This window comes from Rissa tridactyla, chromosome 3, assembly GCF_028500815.1.
Source record: "Rissa tridactyla isolate bRisTri1 chromosome 3, bRisTri1.patW.cur.20221130, whole genome shotgun sequence".
NCBI lineage: Eukaryota > Metazoa > Chordata > Aves > Charadriiformes > Laridae > Rissa > Rissa tridactyla.
In genome coordinates, this window is record NC_071468.1 from 66,690,633 (window position 1) to 66,713,659 (window position 23,027).

The 23,027-nt window shown below is 41.9% G+C and overlaps 1 protein-coding gene across 1 annotated transcript in view; it reads right to left on the reverse strand.

Moving 5' to 3' along the window:
• TMEM200A (transmembrane protein 200A) overlaps positions 1 to 15,077 on the reverse strand; it is a 56,873-nt gene extending 41,796 nt beyond the window's left edge. The window contains exon 1 of the mRNA XM_054196293.1: positions 14,228 to 15,077. The gene's annotated coding sequence lies outside the window, so the exon portion shown is untranslated. The remainder of the gene's footprint in view (positions 1 to 14,227) is intronic.
• Between the last annotated feature and the right edge of the window lie 7,950 nt (positions 15,078 to 23,027).

The window sequence follows — 23,027 nt, forward strand, 5'->3', positions numbered from 1 at the left end:
AGATGGGATTGCAGAACCAGAAGAAAAAGTAAATTCTCAGCACATTTATATAACCTTTCCTACAACTCCAGTCTTATTGCTGAAGCACACTGGGACGTAAAGGTTACTGAGATTTTACTACTATTTTTGAAGTGAGGGATATGGGCTTTCATGAATGACCAGCTTTTTGCAAAATGAACATCTGACCTCCTGAGATTTACTGGCCTCAGAAAGTCTTTCGTATCAATGTTACAGCATTTCTAAAAATTCTCTAAAAAGTGTTTATCCTGGACTGGAAGAGACATCTTGCCCATTATGTTTCCATTAAGAGTTTGAATATCACTAATAAGAAAACTGAACATCTACTCCATATCTTGATTAACTTAATTAACCTGCCATATGCTTTCATAATATTCTATTATAATCAAAAAAATTAGATGGAAAAAATCTCTCCTACTTCCAAAGTTAATTCGACTCAGCCACGTTAGATATATAATTTAGAAATGTAGGAGACAGACATTTTAAAATCCAGCTGATAAAAGCATATGTTTAGGAACATTAACACAACAACAAAAATACCAATTTAACATGGCTTAGATAAACTAGAAAGTCTTCTTTGCAGAAAGCACATTCTGGAAGGCTTTGGGGGTTTCCAGGATGGCAGCTTATTAGCTGAAACTGATTGTCATGGCTTTGAACTAAAACCCTTCTAGCTCCTGAGAGCTGTTTTGGCTTGCTTGTGTAATAAAGGCATGATTCACAGAAAACATCTTTGACATTTTTGGGCCACGTAAGAACCAGCACTAGGTCCATGCCTAGATAACATACTGAATGAAATCCTAACCTTGTTGAAATAAATAAGAATTCTGCCTTTGATTTCACATGGTCAGGATCTCACCACACTACCAGAGCAACAGTAAGCAAAGAAGAGTAATTCAATCTTTTTGCACTGCCCTTGAGATCACCGCAGGAAAAGACAAATTTTGACTTGCATCATCCAGTTCTCAGTCTGTAATATCTAACCCTCCATGAGTTTTGTGACATATATTAAAACTTCCACTAAAATCAAGGACTTATATTGATCTAAAATGTGAGTAATGATAGCAGAGAATCCAAATTCTTATGTCTTTGCTGACCTGTGTCATTTATACAACTCTAAAAATTAACTTTGCAGGAGTCATTCAGTGGTCTGGTATGCAGTTCCTGGCTGTGTGCACCCTGGATATAAGAAAATCTAAATACCATTTGCTTCCCAAAACATTTGCTGCTCTGATGTAGGAAAAAAGCAAAAAGGGAGAAGTAAAGCAAAGGAGGAGAGGATGGATCTCCTAAGATATAAATACTGAGAGGAGACAGCATTGCAGGTACACAAAAATCTCAAGGATTTAAAGGACTGTTTCAGAGAGGAAACAAGTCAGCTGTTACCAAACCTTTCATATAACATCATGTCCATGAGATTCTTAAATGTGTACTACACTCTGGTACCTTGTCTGTATCTATACAATACAGGCGTGGCTTGGGTTCACATCATAAAGTAGGGCACAGCATTAAGGTGCTTCTACTGCTATTCTTTGAAGCACACAACAAAACTAGGGCCTACAAGTCTCCATATGAGACAAATCCACTACCTGGTTTGGGTTTTTTTACAAAAAGAGGGAAAATAGTTCCATAAAGTCCCCACTCTCCTCCCAAGATTTTTTACATACACATATATAAATATTTGCTTGATAAAAACAGAAATTACTGTCAGATCAGCCAGAAGAGCCACACTAGATTCAGATAAACATTCAAATAATGCAATACTAGCTTGGCTACATTGCCATGCTTTTTTCTTGCTCCCTCTTCATGGACTATCCAGGGAGAACGGAGAGAGTCTCTGCACTATAAATACGCAGTCTGTCTCAGTAGAAACAAACAAAACCCATACTGAGAATGAGCAATGAAAAAGTTTGACAACAAAGTATCCTGAAAACTAAAACACAAGCCAAATATAAAATGATTAACACAACCCATTCATCAGCTTCAATTTTATCATTCTCCCAAAGCCGTGACATGAAGTCGTATAATCTTTCGGGTTTTGATGAAATCCAGGATGGTTTCTCTGGCTGTTTTTCAGATCTCTGCTGTGGCTCATATTTTCTGTTTTTACAGTTTGATCACTATGATTGATAGTTCTTCTCAAAAATCTGTGTAAAGCAAGTTCTACTCAGCAACAGTCATCCTCTAGCTTTTGCACACAATGAGCTTGTTTAATCATAGCCACATGCTTTTACATGTGATGTATGTGAAAGTGATTTTAAATGCTTTTCAAACCATTTCTATTGTTTTGACCAAATCTCAAATTATTTTTTTTTTTTTTTTTTAAGGAAAGCCTCACTGCATCTAAAATAGTAAGAAATGTATAAAGTAGGATCTGTAGACATATTCTGCCGCATTCATCTCATTGATGTTTCTGTCTGAGAAGACAATTTCCTATCAAGACAGGATTTTAGGCACAGGAATTGTAGAAACCTGCACAGCACTTTAACTTCAAGGTCCATGTGATTACATACTCAAAATCACAGAATCACAGAATCTTCATGGTTGGAAAGGACCCTTAAGATCATCGAGTCCAACCAAACAACCTACAATCTCTGCCACTAGAGCATGCCCTGAAGCGCCAAATCTACACATTTCTTAAACACCTCTGGGGACGGTGACTCAACCACCTCCCTGGGCGGGCTGTTCCAGTGCCTGACCACTCTTTCAGTAAAATAATTCCTCCTAATATCTAATCTAAACTTCAGACCATTTCCTCTGGTCCTGTCATTACTCACCTGGGAGAAGAGGCCAACACCCACCTCTCTCCAACCTCCCTGCAGGTAGTTGTAGAGGGCAATGAGGTCTCCCCTCAGCCTCCTCTTCTCCAAGCTAAACATGCCCAGCTCCCTCAGCCTCCCCTCATATGACCTGGTCTCCAGACCCCTCACCAGCCTGGTAGCTCTCCTCTGGACACGCTCCAGCACTTCAATGTCCCTCCTGTACAGAGGGGCCCAGAACTGAACACAGCACTCGAGGTGAGGCCTCACCAGTGCTGAGTACAGAGGCACGATCACTTCCCTGCTCCTGCTGGCCACAGTATTCCTGATACAAGCCAGAATGCTGTTGGCCTTCTTGGCCACCTGGGCACACTGCTGGCTCATGTTAAGCTGGCCGTCCACCAGCACCCCCAGGTCCTTTTCTGCCGCGCAGCTTTCGAGCCACTCTTCCCCAAGCCTGTAGCGTTGCTTGGGGTTATTGTGACCAAAATGCAGGACCCGGCACTTAGCCTTATTAAACGTCATACTGTTGGCCTTGGCCCATCAATCCACCCCATTAATCACAACTCTCTGGGCACGGCCATCCAGCCAGTTTTTAACCCAGCAAAGAGTACACTTGTCTATGCCATGATTCGCCAGCTTCTCCAGGAGAATGCTGTGGGGGACGGTGTCAAAGGCCTTACCAAAGTCCAGACAGACAATGTCCACAGCCTTCCCCGCATCCAGAAGGCGGGTCACATGGTCATAGAAGGAGATCAGGTTGGTTAAGCAGGACCTCCCTTTCCTAAACCCATGCTGGCTGGCCCTGATCCCTTGGCTGTCCTGCACTTGCCGTGAGAGCTCACTCAAGATCATCCTCTCCATGATCTTTCCTGATACCGAGGTCAGGCTGACAGGCCTGTAGTTCCCCGGATCCTCCTTCCGACCCTTCTTGTAGATGGGTTTCACATTAGCCACCCATCTCAGATTCTGAAAACAAAATGCCTCAAGATCTTGAAGAAAAATCTTGAAAACCTGAACTTAGTGGTCATCTCAACAACCTCCGTGAAAAACCCTTCCTCCTCTGCCTACCTTCCATATTGTGAACAAGCATATGTGGGCTGGAGCTTGGCTGGAACATACACCACAGCACATCACTGAGTACATCACAGTCTAAAAGGCAGAAGTATGGTCAAAAGGCAGACAAGAAGCAGTACAAAGATGCATATGGCCATGCTAAGGGCAATCTTTCAGTGCAATGCAGTTGTTGCTAGGGATGCTTTTAAGTTGAGTGTTTGCAAAGAGTTCAAAAGCCACAAACTTCTGAAGAACAGTAGGCACAAAAGCAGATCAGACCCCTTTTCTAGGGCCCTTTTACTGCTGCATGTCAAAGTCTCTGCTGTCACTGCTGAAGACCTGAGTGTTACCCCTACCATGTTTTTTCTCTTCTAAATTGCTAACCATGACAAATGCCAACATGTGGTGTCATCCTTGTGGATTTACTGAAAGACAAGAAGGAAAATAGTGCTATAATATTAATGCCCACATACTTCTAGTCACACTACATAATATGACCTGCTTCTCATACTTCCAGTTATTCAGATAAGAATCTCCCTGCTACTTGTCTAAGACATTATTTGCAGAAATATAGTCTTGCCCCGATAGAATAATCGATGTCTGTGGTTGCTGCTACATGGCTGACCTATCTTCCTCTCTATCTACATTCTGCTTTCATAATATCATTATATTCACAGTCCTGCAGTTGTCAGTGGGTGAACTGTGCTTGCCTACAATTTTTTACAGAAGTGTAATAAACTGTGTCAGTTTCTGTGAGTTTTCTGTACAGCACAGGGCTACTGAATGTGTGCAACTGAATCAAATGCAGGCAGTTAGGCACAACACAACAAGATTATTAATATAAAGCAACAGAAGAATTCACACAATAAACACTAACTAGGCCTCCAAGCACCAGGTCTAACCTAAGAAACCCCAAGCCCCTCCAAGCACCAGGTTTAACCTAAGAAGCCCCAAGCCCCTGAGTACTAAAGAGTTTCAGCCACATGCTCTTGGGAATACGGGTATTCCCAGACGCAGTCTCACTGTTGAAGGGCAACATCCTCAGCTAATTCCAGAGCAAATGACTCATCAGAAAAATCTTCCAATCCAAATTTCCATAACATCAGCAACCTCTCCAAGGGCCATCTCTGTTCCAGATTGGTTTAACCAGCTTCTCTCTCTCGCCATCTGAATTAATAGCTTGCTGTACTGGACCTTCCTTCTTTTCTTTTTCTTACCCATTTTCCCCAGTAGATGCTTCTTCAACTTTGAAGTGAGAATAGCCAGATTAGGAAAGAAAGCTTGGAACTGAATACTGAAGTCCACCTCTTCATCCGCAAGGTTTCACAAAAGCATATTTAGCTTGAGGGTGATGCTGATACTGGATTCTCAAGGAGTTTTAAGCAATGTCTTAGGCCTATTTCTAAAGCACTCAGTATTCTGGGCTGAAAACAACCTCCTAAACTCAAACCTGAAAACCATGGATGACAAGCCTTATTCAAAGTGAAACTGTGTCTAGTAACAATTAGAATATTCTGTACAAGAGACAAAGAGTTTTCCCTGAGACTAGATCTAAACTCTGGAAGGAAGAACTGCAGAAACTAAGGATCCATAGACCATTTTCTGCTCCGGTTTCTCCTTTGGACTTTGCCTTCCATAACACAGGGTAAAGACCTATTACCGTGGAAAGTAGGAAAGAAACAATGAACTTCACATGTCATGATGTCATGTCACAAAGTACAATAATAATGCATTTGTATGCTATGAGGGCAGCACAAGAATACATTGGTAAAATTATCTAGAAAACATTAAAAGAAAGCGATACTACTTCACCTGGGCCCAGACTCTCATACTCTAATTCTGACTTTGTGATAATCTTACCCCTTTTACAGGAATTATATAGTGTATGCAATGCCATCTACTCATAATCTCCAAATTCCACAGCAAAGAAAATAAAAATCTAACAATGAAAAAATTCACAACATTAAGAACTAAAATAAAAAAGAACCACAGTCTCAGCTATAGCCTATTTTCCATTACCGTTTCAACTCTACAGCCAATAGAACAATGAAAAAATACAAATCAGAGTTTTGCAAAACACAACATTGCTTGTCCTTAACAAGTGTGTAATTTCTTCTGTGTGTAATTTCATTGGTATGCGTATTGTTTGCAAGCTTGGATTGGAAAACAGTGAGTTGTGTCTTTCTAATATAATATAGCCTATTGAACTATGTTCCAGCAACATATATAGGACCTTGAGGCACCAATTAACGAGGACATGTCTTAGGAGACAACTGAATTAGAAAAAGAATAGCAATAAATTCAGAATAGGCATCCGCAAAGTAATTTGAAGAGGAATTTCTTCCTGGCAAAGTGCAAAGCAAATACTTTGTAGGGGTCATAAGAAGGGTTTGGGAAAAGCACTTTGGCACTGAATTAACGCAAAGTGATTCCACTGCTCTAAAGTCTATAAACTGTAGTAGTAGCCAAGCCATTACTTCCCAGTAACAGGCCTCTGTCAGGCCTCTAGATATTTATTAATATTTGGTAGCCATTTTTGTACCAGACTGTTATTACCAGGACAATACTCGTGACATTAAGGAATTGCCAGCTAGAGATTTATTTTGTGTGCAAGTTCATGCTTGTTTGGTAAATCTCTTGTAATCCATTTCGGAGTACAGTATCCCAGTATGTTCCACCAATTCCGCATATTTTGTGTATCCAAACATAATGTTCCAGTTTCCATAATACCAAATTACTACTGTGATAGTAAACTGACATCAGATTTCTTTTAATGTAATTAGAGCAGATAATGGCCTCCAAAGATAACTTTTAATATCTTACTTGTACTTCAAATACACATATATATGGATCGTTGTAATAAGATTGTTTGGGCTGAGATGGAAAAACATTATAACAACTCATGGATCTAGTGACCAGCACCAGCTGCTGTGCCCAGGCCCAGGCGGTGGGACTCCACCATGCCTCTTTCACGTTACAACATGAGCTGGCAATGTGCATTTGCAGCCCACGAAGCCAACCACATCCCGGGCTGCATCAAAAGAAGTGTGGCCAGCAGGTCGAGGGAGGTGATTCTGGTGAGACCCCATCTGGAATAGTGTGTCCTGCTTTGGAGTCCTCAGCACAGGAAGGACATGGACCTGTTGGAACAGGTCCAGAGGAGGGCCACAAAGATGATCAGAGGGCTGGAGCACCTCTCCTGTGAGGACAGGCTGAGAGAGTTGGGGCTGTTCAGTCTGGAGAAGAGAAGGCTCCGGGGAGACCTTATTGCGGCCTTCCAGTACCTAAAAGGGGCCTACAGGAGAGATGGGGAGGGACTCTTAATCAGGGAGTGTAATGATAGGACGAGGGGCAATGGTTTTAAACTGGAAGAGGATCGATTTAGATTAGATATTAAGAAGAAATTCTTTACTGTGAGGGTAGTGAGGCACTGGAACAGGTTGCCCAGAGAAGCTGTGGACGCCCCATCCCTGGAAGTGTTCAAGGCCAGGCTGGATGAGGCTTTGAGCAATCTGGTCTAGTGGGAGGTGTCCCTGCCCATGGCAGCGGGGTTGAAACAAGAGGATCTTTAAGGTCACTTCCAACCTAAACCGTTCTATGATTCTACCAGGAGGATGCTGGGGCCATTGGTAGCCGAGGTCAGATAGCACTCTGTCAGGCATTTAGCTAGTTCAGTCCAGAAGCTCCTTCTTTAACCCAGGCAGTTTGGAGGCCACCATCTCAAAGACAGTTTAACACCTGCACATAGCCAAACCACTCTGGCTGGTCTCGTGGCCAGAGAACAGGTCATCTCATTAGTTGCACAAATCTGTGCAACTATGGTAGCTAAGTATTCACTTGATAAATACCACTTAATTATCCCCCATTTTGAAGGAAGTCCCCTTATTGTCCTTATTGTGCTCACTAGTCTTCTGTGAGACAATGACAAATTGCATATATAGATCTGCATGGTGGTAACTTTTGGGTTCAGGGTATTAGTCTGTTTGCAAAAGGAAACAACAGTTCACCTAACTTGCAGTACTTCAAAAATACAGTTTCTATCTTCGTAGGCAAACTATGCTCCATAGCTCCCTTTCCTTTCATATTTTGTACTGATTTGCTTACAGTGTATCTTCTGTAAGAAGTGTTTAACATCATTTTTGCAGAGCATCGTACTTTGATACACAACAAAGACAAATCATTTAAACTTCATCTGAGGGAGACAAGAATTTATCTCTCCATTTTCCAGAGTCAAAACATGGGAATGCTTCAAAAAAGAAACGCCACCATATCTTTTGGTCTTACTATTCTATTCATTATTTGAGTTTAATTCTGTTTATAACACCAACCATAGGATCATTCATCTTTAAAAATGCAATTTACTATATCTCATCCTTTTTCTGCCTTCATTTTTTTGTGTCTTCAATATTTCTCTTTTTTCATTTGCTCTTTTTCCACTTTCCCTTCTCCCCTGCTTTCTTCCTTGCTCTTTTTTGTTTGTTATCTATCATTTAACTTCTCTTTCCTACAGAAGTATAGTCATACCACAGGTGAAACAACCCAACAGTTAAGTACACGATAATTTATAGCAAGAAGTACACACCTGCCAAGTCTCAGACACCTTATCAGGTTTGTTCAGTTGGCCTCCAACAACCCTACCATGACATTCATGTCTCCAGAACAGAATAGTTCCACAGTGCATCTCTTTCTGAGTCCAACGGGCTGCCTCATACCTTATGCACTAAGTCCATCTAGCACAAGATCATGCAAAATAAAGAAGCTATAGCAGCTAAGTTATGTACACCTTGCGCGTCCATGAAACACTTCCTTAGGAAAGCTTATTTGCTGCAGCAAAACGTTGCCCCAAGACACAATGCTGCTCTCGTCCCTCTTCATGAAGGAATACATTAAATGTACATGTCATTACAATGTCGATCCATGCCAAATTTCATATTTGAGCAAGAGAAACAGGTAACGTCTGTGCAGAGAGGAACAAATCTAAAAATACAGGTAATGGGATCAAGTTGATTGCTAGGCTAGAATATGCTTCCTTGACAATCCTGTCAACTTGTATGAAGAAGGGCAAAGCACTACCAATACAACGCAATTCTTGATTATGAGTTTTCCAGTACACCAGGAAAATGGTTCAATAACCTAACAACTCAGGAAGCTATTCATTTATCTGTAGCTTCTCACACACTGAATCCTAACAAATCATAAGTAGAAGCTTTTCAGTAGTGGCAAACAAAAATTGAGTAACTGGAATTTTTTTTTAATTACAACATACCTTTTTGCCTATTTCCTCCGTATTTTAATATGTGATATGCCTTTGTTACTTTGAATTACACAGAGAGAAAACTCCAGTGCTTTGAGCTGCAATTGTACACATTCAACTAGATGGATGGACAAGTAATAGCACTTTTTTCATTTAATACATAGCAAAATGTGATAAAATTAATTAGATACAAACTTGTTCTTCAACAATAGGCAACTGATTACAGATAAGCAGATACCACTATTAGACCAAATTCAATATAATAAGTGAAGTTTTTTAACTGCCTCCTAATTAATCTGCTTTGATAGTGGTTTAAATTGGCAAAAATTAAAATTACTTCTAGAATTCCCCCCTTCATTGGAAGAAAGTAGTGTGACTATCATTGGAAAGCTCTAAAAAGCTTGTTTTGATTTCATAGCCACTGTCTGAGCTAATGCTACAGATCCCAGCACAGGTCACAGGCATCAAAGCACAAACCTCTGCCACTTTGAGTTAAAGAATAAAGTGCCACTAACCCATTGCCAGAATTCATAGGCTATTAGCACCCAACTGTATCAAGGCTTTGTTGAAAATGTCCTTGCCACTTTACAGCCAGAGTGAATTACAGAAGTATGCAGTTTCAACAGGCTCAAATTTTAGCACTCTCCAATTTTAGCACTTTTTATTGATGGATTTTAGAAGCATAGCACTGAGATGCTCGGTCCAATTGTCTTTGTCAAAGAGCAAAGAACAACAACACATTCACATAAAAAGATATTTTTTCTTCTTCCTCTCTAGTTCTTTGTCTTTAAACTAGTTTCTATGAAAAGTAACCTACGCTATATTTTACATCTCTTGTGATTTTTAAAATCTGTTTGGTTATAGTGTGTATCAAAAGCATATTTCGTTGAAGCAACAAAATCCTAATTTCTCTGATTCAGTAAGATTTTCATCATTTAGCTCAGCGGGGTAGAGTTAAAAAACAATGTAGAAAAATATGTCCTTTGTTTCTACTTATTTTAATTGGAGGAAAACAGTCACACTTCCAACAAAAGGAACAATTGACTAAAATTCCAGTGGGATATAAATAATAACGAGATGTTGATATAAATGGACACAAGAGAGTAAAGTGACAACTGTCTTACAGTCCTCGTAAGACTCTTCAGAGACTTTATACACAAAAAGGTAGCTCATTGCTGCATTTTCCACAAGTCTGTTTTCCTGAAAGTCTCTGCTAAATGACTGCATCTCATTGACAATGTTCCTCAGATGCCCAGTTTTGGTTAGGTGGCCCTGCACCTCCCTGCCACACTTTTTTAGGTACTGGAACATGGAGGAAAAAAAGAACAATAACCTTCCCCAATATGAAACACAGAACAGAGGAGATGACTGAGGAGAAACATCCTTCTTTCTCAGGTCTTCTGGTCATTGAATTATTTTCAAAAAAACACCAAGTGCTCTTTATAATATTTCTGCCACCAAAAGACCAAAATAAGATAACTGAGTGATACAGACATGTTCTGCTACTGCTGCAGATAAAAGATTTCAAGTAGCTGTGTATTACAGGGTATCGATTTCATTTGGCTAGCTGTGCAGAAGACAAAAACTTGATTTTTAAGAAAAATCAGGCAAAATCATGAGGTTAAAAATCACTGATCCTGTACAAAGTTTGGGAAGGAGAATGGAATTTCATTTATACTAAGAAACCAGTATAATCTGAGTATTTCAGTACTAATTTTAGTCATCGGGTCCACTTGAGCTGCTCCTGGCAAGACTCACCTATACAAAAAGTAGTTACATACATACACCTGGTACTGAATTGTGGTATGTGGAAGTGGTTAATGGTGGAATAGATTAATGACTTCTTCCTGTACAGTTAGACTGAAGTCCCAACATGGAAGTTTAGAACAGCGTTTATTCTCACAAACTCCACAAAAGGTGGACACCCAGGAGCTAGTAAAACTAGTGGGTATGATAGCAGCTGTGCAAAACATCTGTTCAGTACTTTAATTCACTGATGTTGTCAGCATTTCACCTTCCCATGCAATCGACAGTCCACTTACTAAGAACGTAATTACCCAGAGATTGTGTGGGTTAAAACTGAAGTACCAACTAGAAATAAAGCACTAACTCAAGTGCACTCTGCAAGTTTCCTTCTATTTCTAGTGGGCATGGAGAGTGTACACAGCTCTGTGCTTTATAATATGTATCAAACTTTAAGAAGATTTGTAATTCTTAAAGTAATATCTTTGAGTAACTCAAAGGCAGTCACCAGTAAGCAACATGGGAACTAGTACAAAGATTCTCCTGGTAAACGGGCACTGAGAATGGACCTCCCTAAAGCCTGATAGTAGGTTGTATTTGGGATGTCTTCCCACATCCATCATCCTGCAGCTTCAGAAATCTTAATGACAAGGTTTCAGAGAACTGATTCAAGTCCTTTTAAAGGCTTTTTTATAGAACTGTAGTACAAACGTTATCTAATAGGATATTCTACCTGGTCTTCAGCTGCCTTTCTTAAGTGTTCATGTTCTCCTCAGACCCCATTTGCCAGCCTCATACTGAGGTCTGAACACCTTAGGGTATCTAAACCAGCACAAGACACCTAGATTTTCACAGATTAATCCTACTTTTAGTCTCTAATCTCACACACTCAAAAACGATTCGTAGTTTCCCCTTTGTTCCAGTATCACGAGATCAAACACATGTAGACTAAAAGTAATTGATCTGCTTATGAAGTATAACGGCACCAAATCAAATGGAGGTATCATCACTAGCTAGGTTATCAAGTTCCTCTTATTTCCACTACATTGTCTACCAGTATGATAGACAAGACTGACAGCATTCTTCTGTTAAAAAAAAAAAAAAAGGAAACTATTCATGACAGCAACCCTTAGGTTTCATATTTTTTGTATCATAACTTTGTCTGGTTTCAGTAATTTCAGTGGGAGTTTTCACTGATTTTCAGTATTTCAGATTTTTGGCTCCTAAAATACATTGAACGAGGCACAAGAAGCAGCAGTCTCCTCTTGCTGTTCCATACATGTACTGTACTCCTTAACCAATTTTCACTTTTCATTTTCCCCTCCCACCCCCAGAGAGGTACGAGTCAATCAAGAATATATAACCCGTGAGATGTGGCTGATGTGAGCAGCCGTGTATGGCACAGGTATCTTGTGTCATATGCCCAGCATTCAAGGAAATGGAAGCAGAACATGTTGAAAGAAGGCTTGGTCCAGGAAAGGTCCAGCAAAGCAGTCAAGCCAGTGAACGGTTTCATTGGTGTTACTAGCACCTACTGCTGTGTGCGATGAACTCGCACTACAGGTGATCACTAGGGATGGAGGTTGGAACTACTTACCTGCTTGAGGGCCAGCATACATTTCAGCGCTTTGTCGGAGCAGGGCTTGCTCAGTCCATACTTCACAGGATTAAATTCAGACAGCCCACCTTTTATAATCTGATTACAGAGCTTCCATAAAAATGAAGCTCTGTTCCAATTCTAGCGAGGTTGTATTGGGCAAAACCTTTTCTATACATGGAATAAAATAATTCTAGTATGCTGAACTCTCACACCAGTATCCCTTTTTCAACCTTCACTTGGATTGTTGTTGCAACGCAACAAAGGAGCAATAAATAAAATATGTTTCTATGCCAACAAAATATAAATTGTATATTATTTTATTTTCCAAATTATTATTTAACTACCACAGTTCTTTTTCCATATGGGTGTTTTTCTGGACAAAAATCCAATTGCAACTCATGCTTCGAATTACTAAAAATTGTCTTAGAATTATCTTCTAACAAGTATTTTGCTAGAAGTACATTTACTGGCAACATGAGAAGTACATTAAAATGTTCCAAACTTGAAAGACCCTTTAGCTTCATTATCAAGTAATTTAAGTTACATTCAATGGAAATATAATTTTCCATTGGTTTTAAATGGGCTTCCCCTTCCCTGGGCTTTTACAAAGCCGCACAGAAACAACTACAGGAAAAAATGTACTGTTTCTTTCTATCTGGACACTCTCTTGGTTTCCATCACATAGACTGGAAGCACGTTCTACTTACAGAAAAATATCAGTTGCTAGTGTATTGATCCAGACCCAGGGTAAGCCAGAGAAGACAAAACCTTTGCTGACAGAATTTTATTAAACAGTATAGTCCTCATGTCCTAAAGCATTCTGAAGCCCAAGTCTCCACTATATTGCTACAGGTTATCTTGTAGTTCATGTTACAAAGAATGTTACACTAAAGGAATACTTTTGCCTGAATACTTTTGCCTTCAAACAGTAAAACCCGTTTTATTTTTCACAACCGCTGCATGAAATAGACTAGTAGTGGTTAATGACAATTAGTCTTAAGTGTCAAGCAGATACAGCTATTGCAATTCCAGATCCGCAGAACAGCTGCACGCATATTGAATTCAAGCACAAGCACTAACAATAATTATGTTAATAAGATATGAGGAGTATGTGCCATGCACCCAAGCTGTTTGCAGTACTTTTGTTTCAAAGTCTACCTCGCCAGCAAGCTCATGTCTACCCGGTGAGCGATTTATTTAGCGGTGAGTTATGTTTGCACGCAAGCGAATAGGGCAACCCCCCCCCGGTCGTCCCCATCTGCCGCTCATCCTTCCAGATAACCAGCGCACCACCATTCCCTCCCCCCTCCCCCCTGCCTCAAACAAAGGTTAAGGAAAATCCCAACTTCTGTGAAAATAGAGGCAAAGGGGAAACTTGCCGGCGGCAGGAGCGAGTGGGGGGCGAAGCCCAGGGGCAGCCGCTGGGCCGGACCGGGCGGGCGATGGCAGCACCGAAAGTATTTCGGACCCGAGCGCGGAGACAAAAGAGGGTGTGGAGCAGCTGCACGGAGCGCGGCAGCCGCCGGCAGCGCCGGCCCGCTCCGCTCCGCCACCCGGAAAGTCCGTTCCTGGCTGGGGGGGAGGAAACCCCACCGCCCCCGGCCCCGCTCCCACCCTGCCCCTCGCCCCACAGGGCAAGGGCGCCTCGCCCCGTCCGCCCCCGGCAAGGAACGGCCACGGCCCGGCCCCTCCGCTCCCCGGGCGGGGTTACGGCTGCGGGCGGGTTGAAGTTTGGGTGGGGGCGAAGGGGAGACATCCCCTCCCCACCCCGTCCCGCCACACGCCCCCGTCGCTTACCTGTGGGGAGGTGCGAGGTGTCCGCCGCCCTCACGGCGCGGCGAGCTGCGGGGCTGCGCGGCGCCCGGAGGACATGGGGCTTCTCCGGCGAGGCGGCGGCTGGCTCAGGGAGTGACAGGGCGGCGGCTCCCCTCGCCCATCCTCGGCGAGAGGCGGGCAGGGGGAGGCATGGCGAGTAGGCAAGGGAGCGGGGCCGGGGCGGTCACTGCCGGCCGGAGGAGGAGGAGGACGCCCGCCGACCGGGGGCTGCGCGCCCCCCCCGCCGCCGCCGCCGCCGCACGGCCAGCCGGAGGCGGCATCCCCCTGCTCGCCCCGCGGCGACGGGCGGGTGCCATAGCAGCGGGCGCTGCAGAGGGGGAACGGCCGCCAGGCAGCCGCCGAGGGGTGCGTGGGCGGCTCAAAACTTTCCCGGCTCCTCAGCGAGGTGCCCCGGGCGCCGCTCGCCCCCGGCGCCGCCTCGGGCGGGATCCCCGGCCTTCACGGCCCGCCCGCTCCCCCTCAGCGCCGCCGGGGCTGGGCGGCCCCCGCCCGCCGCAAAGTTTCACTCCGAAACCTGTCGGCTGCGGCCCCGTCTCCATGGAAACGGACCCCCCATTTCCCGCCGCTCCCCACGGGACGCGGCCGGGAGGAGGCGGCGGCGGGCGGCAGCCGGGGCGGACGCGGGGTGGCACCCGGAGCCCGGCGGGGCTAAGGAAGGTCTAAGACGGGTCAGGCTCCCGCGATGGGGAGCCCCGCGGCGGGACGGGACGGCGGCCGGGGCTCCTTCCCTACCTCCCGGGGACGCTCCCCTTCTACCCCGGGGAGAGCGCGGCGAGCCGCCGAGAACCCCGTCCCCCTGCCAGAGCTAGTGGAGGCGCCGCTGTGCCGCCGTCCCCGCCGGAGCGGCGGATTTGTAGGGCGCCCGCGGCCGCCGGGGAGGCGGGGTTCCCCACCGGGGGGAGCGGGCGAGGGCGGGGAGGGCGGGCCGGCCGGGCCCGGGGCCGGTGGCGGTGCCTTTGTCGCGACGGGGGGACTCGCAGCCCGGGGGCGACCCTTCCCCGCGGGGCTGGGGGCGGCGGGTCCCCGGGATGCGGGGCGGGGCGCCCGCCCTCACTCCCTTCCGGACCGGAACCGTGGGAGCGGGCAGTGATTCACAGAAATGTGGAGTTATTTTACCTCGGAGGCAATTACATTTTTATGATTCAGCTCTTTTTTTTTTTTTTTTTTTTCCGCTTATTTTGGGTTGGGTTTGGTTTTGGTTGTTTTCCTTTGTGACCGACCGCCCGCTCACCCCTCGTGTCCAGCCGGGGACGGCAGAGCTGAGGTACCCGCTGCTCGCACCTTCCTGTCAGGCGAGGTGATCCAGCAGATGGGTTCAGGAGAGGGGGAGACTCCAGCCTGCATGGGAGCTCTCCGCATTTGTAAGTCGAACATATCTTTCAAGAGAAAAAAAAAAAAAAATCCCTGCACTTGTTTTGAGTTGGTAGCTGGTTTTCTCTCTTTCGAGAAATGATAGTGCTTGAACATTGCCATTGCCTTTTATGTGACTTACTATAATTCTACCTAATGCATCTCCCAAAAGAAGAGAAAAATGCTGAACTTGACTAAGGCACATCTAAATTTGTTTCAGGTAGTGCTCAAGACAGGTAGTGATTTAGGAGCTTATGTCCACCCTGCAATAGGACTTCAAATCCTAAGCGTGTATAGTTTCTTTCTTTGTGGTTGTACACTTCATAATGATTATACTCCTGCCTGATGGCTACAGTGGCTTACACATTAAATCATCTGTTATCACCTTATTCTATCAAGGAAACACACATGCCAGCAACTCTGGACTAGCAAAGAGAAGAGTAATGTTCCTCAGAAGTTTGAAACATTGCATTTCCAGCTGTTAAGCATCTTTTGACTCAAGGAGCCAAGAATCACTTTCAAGTGTCAGATTTCTGTCTGTTCATTCAGATATTACTATATCTGTAATTCGATTGGTGCATGACGTAACGTACATGTATTTGATGTCAGCTGGTGAGAGGACAGGTCTGCAGGCACCTTCAGAGACCTCAAATTCTGTAAGACCCAGCTGTGCATCACAGAGGGAATGAATAAAAAGGTTATATATGCCCACCAAATCCCTTTTAGATGCAATATCTCTACATGTAAAAAATCAGAGATTTTCTCTAGAATTTAAGTGTCACTGTAGAAGACATATAGAAACTTCACTCCCCTGTGCTGTCAGTAGACGATGAAATGGGAAGGCTGTGATATACACTCTCTGGAAAGGCTGAGACTTGTAAATCTACAAGGAAACTGATCTGTTCAGTTCTTGCTAGTGACCTCTGTTTTCCCTCCAACACTGGATCAGGTACAGTATCACTGTATCTTTCTTCTCTATTCATATTTTCATGCCATAAGATGCTTCTCGGATACCTTTTGTCCTTTTGGAAGTGCTGGCATTTAAAATAAATCCTCAGATGATTTATGCTCATAACCAGCCCCCCTGAAAAAGATCCTAGGCAGATGACAGTAAGAGCCAGCACAGTTTTGGGAACAGAGCAAACAGTTTGGGGGATTAATTGCAGTAGTGCTACTAGGTGAGACACATCTCTGGGATAGGCTTCCCCTTGCATTTGCTGAATGTGCTTAAAACTCACACTGCCACTGAACCACAGGGTTGTTTTTTTTACACATGAACCACAAGTTCTATGTAGGAAAATGTGACAATCATGAGGTGGGGAACTCTTTTGTGGGACATTGCTGTGGATTATAGTACAACAAGAGCTGCCCATCCTAGCAACAGACATTTGGGAGACATGTCTTGCAAGGAGATGACATTGAGCTTTGCATCTTAGCTGTGTTGCCTGGATTCTTCTAAAATTCTGCCAATGCATTCTTAAAGAGGGGTACTGGCTGTTCCTTTTCCTACTTCCAACAGTGTTATACTGATCTTCAGACCACTGATTTAAGGAATTTACTCTTGATTTACAGTAGACAAGAAAAAAGAGAATAAGGCCCTGAAGCTCTTTAAATCTCAGTCATCTGCACACCTCTGGAGAGTCGGACAATGTCAAGACCAATATTCCAGGCTTTAAAAGTCAACACTGATATTGCTAATGCCCAGTAAAACAAACATTTTAATGCATTAATTATGAAGGTGGTTACTTCTGGGATTATAGCAAGAATCAGAAATTAGCTTCATGAGTGAGATCCTCCCTTTTAATTTATTTAAAGGCATGGAATACTTGTATTTGAAAGTTGGGAGGTTAGCAGTATTATCCTAGTTTTCCTTCCAACCTACACCTTTCAGTTCATAGTATGAAAAGTCATTTATTTGCTGTAATTAGCAAGGCAGTGGGGGGATTAAACTGTAAGCGTATGTTCTGTAAATTTAATGCAATTAAAGAGAAGGCTGACGTTTTTTTAGTTCTCACCTTTGGACAAGAAATTCTCTAAGATCCAGATTCATTTCTATATTGACTTTGGCTAGAATTCGTCTAGAATTTGAGACACTTAACTCTCCTGTGCGACAGGGAGATGTGTGAAATATCCTGCATTTGGAACATGAATGAAATTGAAGGTTGAAAGGATCCCCACTAGAGGTGAAGAGCTGTAGTCAAGTCCGGACCATTACAGTGAGAATAAACCACGCTGTAAGTTTTTATTTTTGCTAAGACTTAATGCGACTAATACTGTGAATCAGTTATCTTACATGCTTATTTTCCACATTATATTAAACTAAAAGACATAAAGTAAATCTTCGTCCATCATTTGTTCATACTGATTTGTTCATAATAATTTTTTTTTTTTACAATGTAATCAGTGGGAATTTGGTCTCCATAAGCAGTGAATAAGGATATCAAGAGTTCCACGGTGATAAGAAATGATGTGTTAGTCAATAAATAAAAAACATGTAACTGCAAAATGTCTAGATCTCTGACTTAATGGCTGGTTTCTGCCCCTGAAAGTACAAACTCTAAGATCTTTACTTTGTACATGAGAAAGTGCTTAAGCAATCCATGGCCTAAATAGTGTCTAAATATTAAATCGCAAGCCTGTTACATGTAATCAGGAGGTACAAGTTAGTAACCAAAATTCCGTTATAAAAGATCTGAATCATCCCAATGTTTTCCAGCAGGAAATGGAGTTAGCAGTGTAGATGTTTCTATAATATACTTCTAGAGCACACAAAATGGTCTTGTATGCTTTACCGTATTTTCCCTTGAACTAAGACAGTGAAATCATTAGAGAGGAATGATGCCACAAAGGCTGTTTGAACTTGTGACTATCGCTGCTCCCACTGTCTGTCTCTTCAAACAAAAGTCACCTTTCCTCACCGTCAGAGGTCTAGAAGAGGTGTCTTTACTGCCTTATCCCACGCTATACTGATAGTTCAGCACCTAGCCACTTATGCCAGCATCCATTAGCCAACTGCCAAGATGTTTAACAAGTAATTAATTCCTTTTTCTATGGTGCCTTGCACACTAGTCCTACCAGGAGCTCATCATAAGTATCAGTAGAGCTACTTCATTGTTCTCCTTATAACGCCGGTGTGAAACTCGTTTCTAAATTGGCTAGAAAAATCTTGACAGTGGCTGGGCTGCTGCAATGCCAAAACCACCGACTCTCAGGCTGACCAGTTCAGTTCCCAGTACTCACCTGTCATACATCGTCTTAACTCGTCTGGAAGCTTTTCATGGCAGACAACATCTCTTTGGTTTGCATCTGTACACCACCACCGAGAGAAATCAGTGAGATCCTGTTCTGCAGAATTATGCTGCAAATATTTGGTAATAGCAATGTAAGGTGAGAAACACGGGGCCAAGAAAATGTCAGAACCGTATAAAAAGATTCTGGCATGTGTCACTATTTACGTTAACAATAGCTAAAAAGCATGGAGTGCTATGTAACTTGCCATTTACTGGCTTGAGCTTTACCTTGAACAGTTTCTGAAGCTAGTGAGAATGCAGATAGAAATGTCTGCTTCCAAATGGTTTGCGAGCTGTCAACAATAGTTAAAATGCTGCTTTACCTTAATCCTTTCATGCTTTCTTTTTTAAAAGAACTTTTTTAAAAAGAACAGACAACGTTTAACACAGCTCTCCAAGTATGATGAAAATCTATATATATTAAAAATAAACCTTTAAAAACCATGTGTCAGTAGTTTCTGTAAACAGAAAGTCAACTTTTTTCTTCAGCATTGAGAGTTTATAAGGCTTTTTGTATATAAAGAATATCGATTCTTTTGTTAACAATGGAAATATGAACTGTTTGAGTTTAGTAGGTTTTAATCTGTCTTGAACTGGTTTAAGAAATCAGGCTTTCTTAAATATCTTCCACTGCTGTAATAAATTTTACTGTGCTGTTATTTGAAGTGTTTGTCTGAACATAAGTGTTACGATATATTATGAATACCTAGATATGTTGGAACATATAATGTTGGTAACTAATAAAAAACATAGAAATCCTTACCTAGAAATAGAACCACTATTTATATGCACATGTAGGTGAAGAGACTCTAAACAATACATTGAATAAAGTAAAGAAAGTTGAATACCTGTGAACTGGAAGTCTTGTTTAATGCATAGGATATTGAAGAAAAAAAATCTTCCAGAAAGGTGTGAATTTTTCTTTTTAGTTTATTATGTAAGTCAGTGCCGTTTAAGAGCTTTGGCCTATGTCTGTGAGACTTTCTTGAGCTGGCATCTGTAAATAGCAGCTCTGCCTTGAAAGGTAGATGGAGAGTAATGTGTAACTAATATGTCCATTATAGAAGAAGCCCTCAATAAATAAAGTACTAGTGGAATATTTTTTTTAAATTAACAAATATATAGAAAATGTGATCTTTTCTCAGATTACTGAATTGTTTGCAGCAGACACTTTTTCTACTCTCTATGTAAGGTTTTCTGGTACTTCATGACTCAAAAAACACAGCTCTTCTGTTTGGGCTGTTTCAAGACAGGTAGGTGGGATGTTGGGACTGCAGGTAACAGATTTCCTTGTTTGTGTAAGGACTTGTCTCTGCATTTGAAATGCCAGCAGTAGTGCCAGGGAAATAAGATGGCTTACAGAACTAATTTTTCATCATATATTTCCAGGAAGATAATGAAAAGTAATGTACTGTGTGATTTCCCATCCTAGTTTCGTAACAAGTTTCCCATGCAAGTGCTGTTGAGAGCAGCACTGGTACTGTCTCCATATTCCGCTGGGGACTTATAGGAAATCAGGAGCAAGTAAAGCAGAACTATGTTTGAGAAAAAATATTGTTGCTTTTCTGAATGAAAATCTAAATAATGAAGAAAATATAATTTCTTCACAATTTTGAATGGTGTCACTGAAGTATTTTATATGTGATAGATGATAATTATCTGTGATCGTTTTAGCTGTGGTGATTCTGAGTTCAGACTTCATGCCATTACATGCTATCTCAAATTTTTCTCACTACCATTGTGGGAAAAAAAAACCAAACTATGAAGCACTAGGAAAAGTGAATAGATTACTCTTATTTGAATACTTACACCCCTATCAAAATGCATCATTAAGGGAAATATCAATTATTCCCTCTGTTGCCTACTTACATAGGAAAATAAAGCCATGTCTATGTAATAATTACAATTTTATTATGTAAAACATGTAATTAATTATCTACAAGTGCTACCAATATTATTGTTTCTACACAAAAAAGAAACTAGACCTGAACAATAGCTTGCTTCATTAGGAAAGCATGAGGGTGTTAAAAGCCTCCTGTGATGTGACCAAATATGCATGTTTTGCCAAAGCATGAATTTTACAGTGACAGGTGCCTCAAAGAAAGTGCACCTCTCCCATAGTTATTAGCATTTTATCCACCATAATCACGTGTCATTACTGCCTCTCCCTGGTGAAAGAGCTAGGTCTTAATGCTTAAATTATAGGAAATACTTTAGAAAAATATTGATGTTCCAGGAAAATTTGCTAAAACATCTTAAGCAGAGAAAACTGGCACAAAATCATCTTTATAGATTTGCATTATGCTTAAGGATTGTCAGGATGGGTTTTTAGGACTCCACTTAATAGTGGAGTGCTGGAACATATTCTAGAGGGAAAAAATGTGTTCGCATCAAGTCTGCTCTGATGTCACGAGCGCCTGCCTGTGTGATGTGATTATGCAAGTCCCCCAAATAACTGAATCCATCTGAGAATCTAGGCAGAAGTTAGTTTTTATTCAAATAGTTTAAAGTGCACAAAACCTTGAGCATCAGGTCTTCATGGAAATGTACTGTAAAATGTCAGTCATTGTTTCTGAGCTTTATGATGTGTGAGCTCTATTTTTGAGCTCTATTCTATATGAGAATAGATTGTGATTTGTTGTTCTGTTACTTCTTATGTCTGTTTCTGAAAGGCAAATGCTGAATTGTTCTGTAACAAAGACTACCAGATGAGGCAATTAAAGCAGACTAATTGATGACATCAGGAAATAAGCATTTACTATGAGAATAACTATGGAAATGGTATTTATGCCTAATCCAGCATTTTGGTTCCAAAACAACACAGATCTATGGTCTATGTTACCTGGTATTTCAGGAAGTTAACCTTGTATCAAAGATTAGTCCTTGTAGATTTTGTCTCAGCAGTCCTCTTGTCATCCAGTTCTAGCCACCATGCTCTCACTTTTTTTTTTTTTTTTTAATTCCAGTGAAGATTTAATAAACTACTGACAGTTTACTGCTTAAATCCTGAGGTAGATTTTTGGAGAGGAGGGATTGCTCTGGTTTTGGTTTTTGCATTTCACTGGTGGTAGAAGCTAGAGTATGGAGTCAGAGAGCAATGTTCTTTGATTAAAACTGAGGGAACGGGGTCAAACTAAGAGTAAACACAGTAGAATTAAGGGAATGATCCTTTTTCTGTTGCAATCAACAGCAATACTCCCTTTAAAATCAGTACCCCAAATATTTATCTTACTGAAGTGTGGTTTGACCTTCCTCAAGATGCAGAGTATTCTGCCACTAGAAAGTTAAAAAAATGTCAAGACATATTTAACTTCAAACATGAATACTGCAACTGCAAACCCCATATACTGCTGTTGGACAGGATTCTGTGTCCCGCTAAACTGACTCAATGATGATTATGAGGTCTTGGTGCTGTAAAAATAATAAAATTGGAGTCTTAATTCATATTGGAGTTGTACTAAAATATGTGTATTGGATAAAAATCATTATTTTGTAATTTTCAGAGTTCAGTTTAGCTCAGCAGTGATGTCTTCAGGTATTCTGCCTGTCCTCCTCAGGAGGTGCTCTGAACCAGTGGCAAAATTTCCTAAGCCCTGAAGAAGAGACTTAACTTTATGCCTTTTTCATTTGGATCTGCATGAGAGAGATTTCTGTACTAGCATGCCCCAACCACACATGTATGGTAATATGTTGCAATAACTTACTTTTTTCCCAGGTTCTTAGAAAATGTTTTGTTGTTTTTTTCTGATAGGGATCTTAGAATCATAGAATCATTTAGGTTGGAAAAGACTGTTAAGAACATCAAGTCCAACTGTTAACCTAGCACTGCCAAGTTCACCACTAAGCACCACAACTACACATCTTTTAAATACCGCCAGGGATGGTGATTCAACTGCTTCCCTGGGCAGCCTGTTCCAATGCTTGACAACCCTTTCAGTGAAGAATTTTTTCCTAATATCCAATGTAACCCGCCTCAATACAATTTGAGGCCATTTCCTCTTGTTCTATCGCTTGTTAGTTGGGAGAAGAGAGCGACCCCCACCTTGCACCTCCTTCCAGGAGGTAGTTGTAGAAAGCGATAAGGTCTCCCCTCAGCCTCCTTTTCTCCAGGCTAAACAACC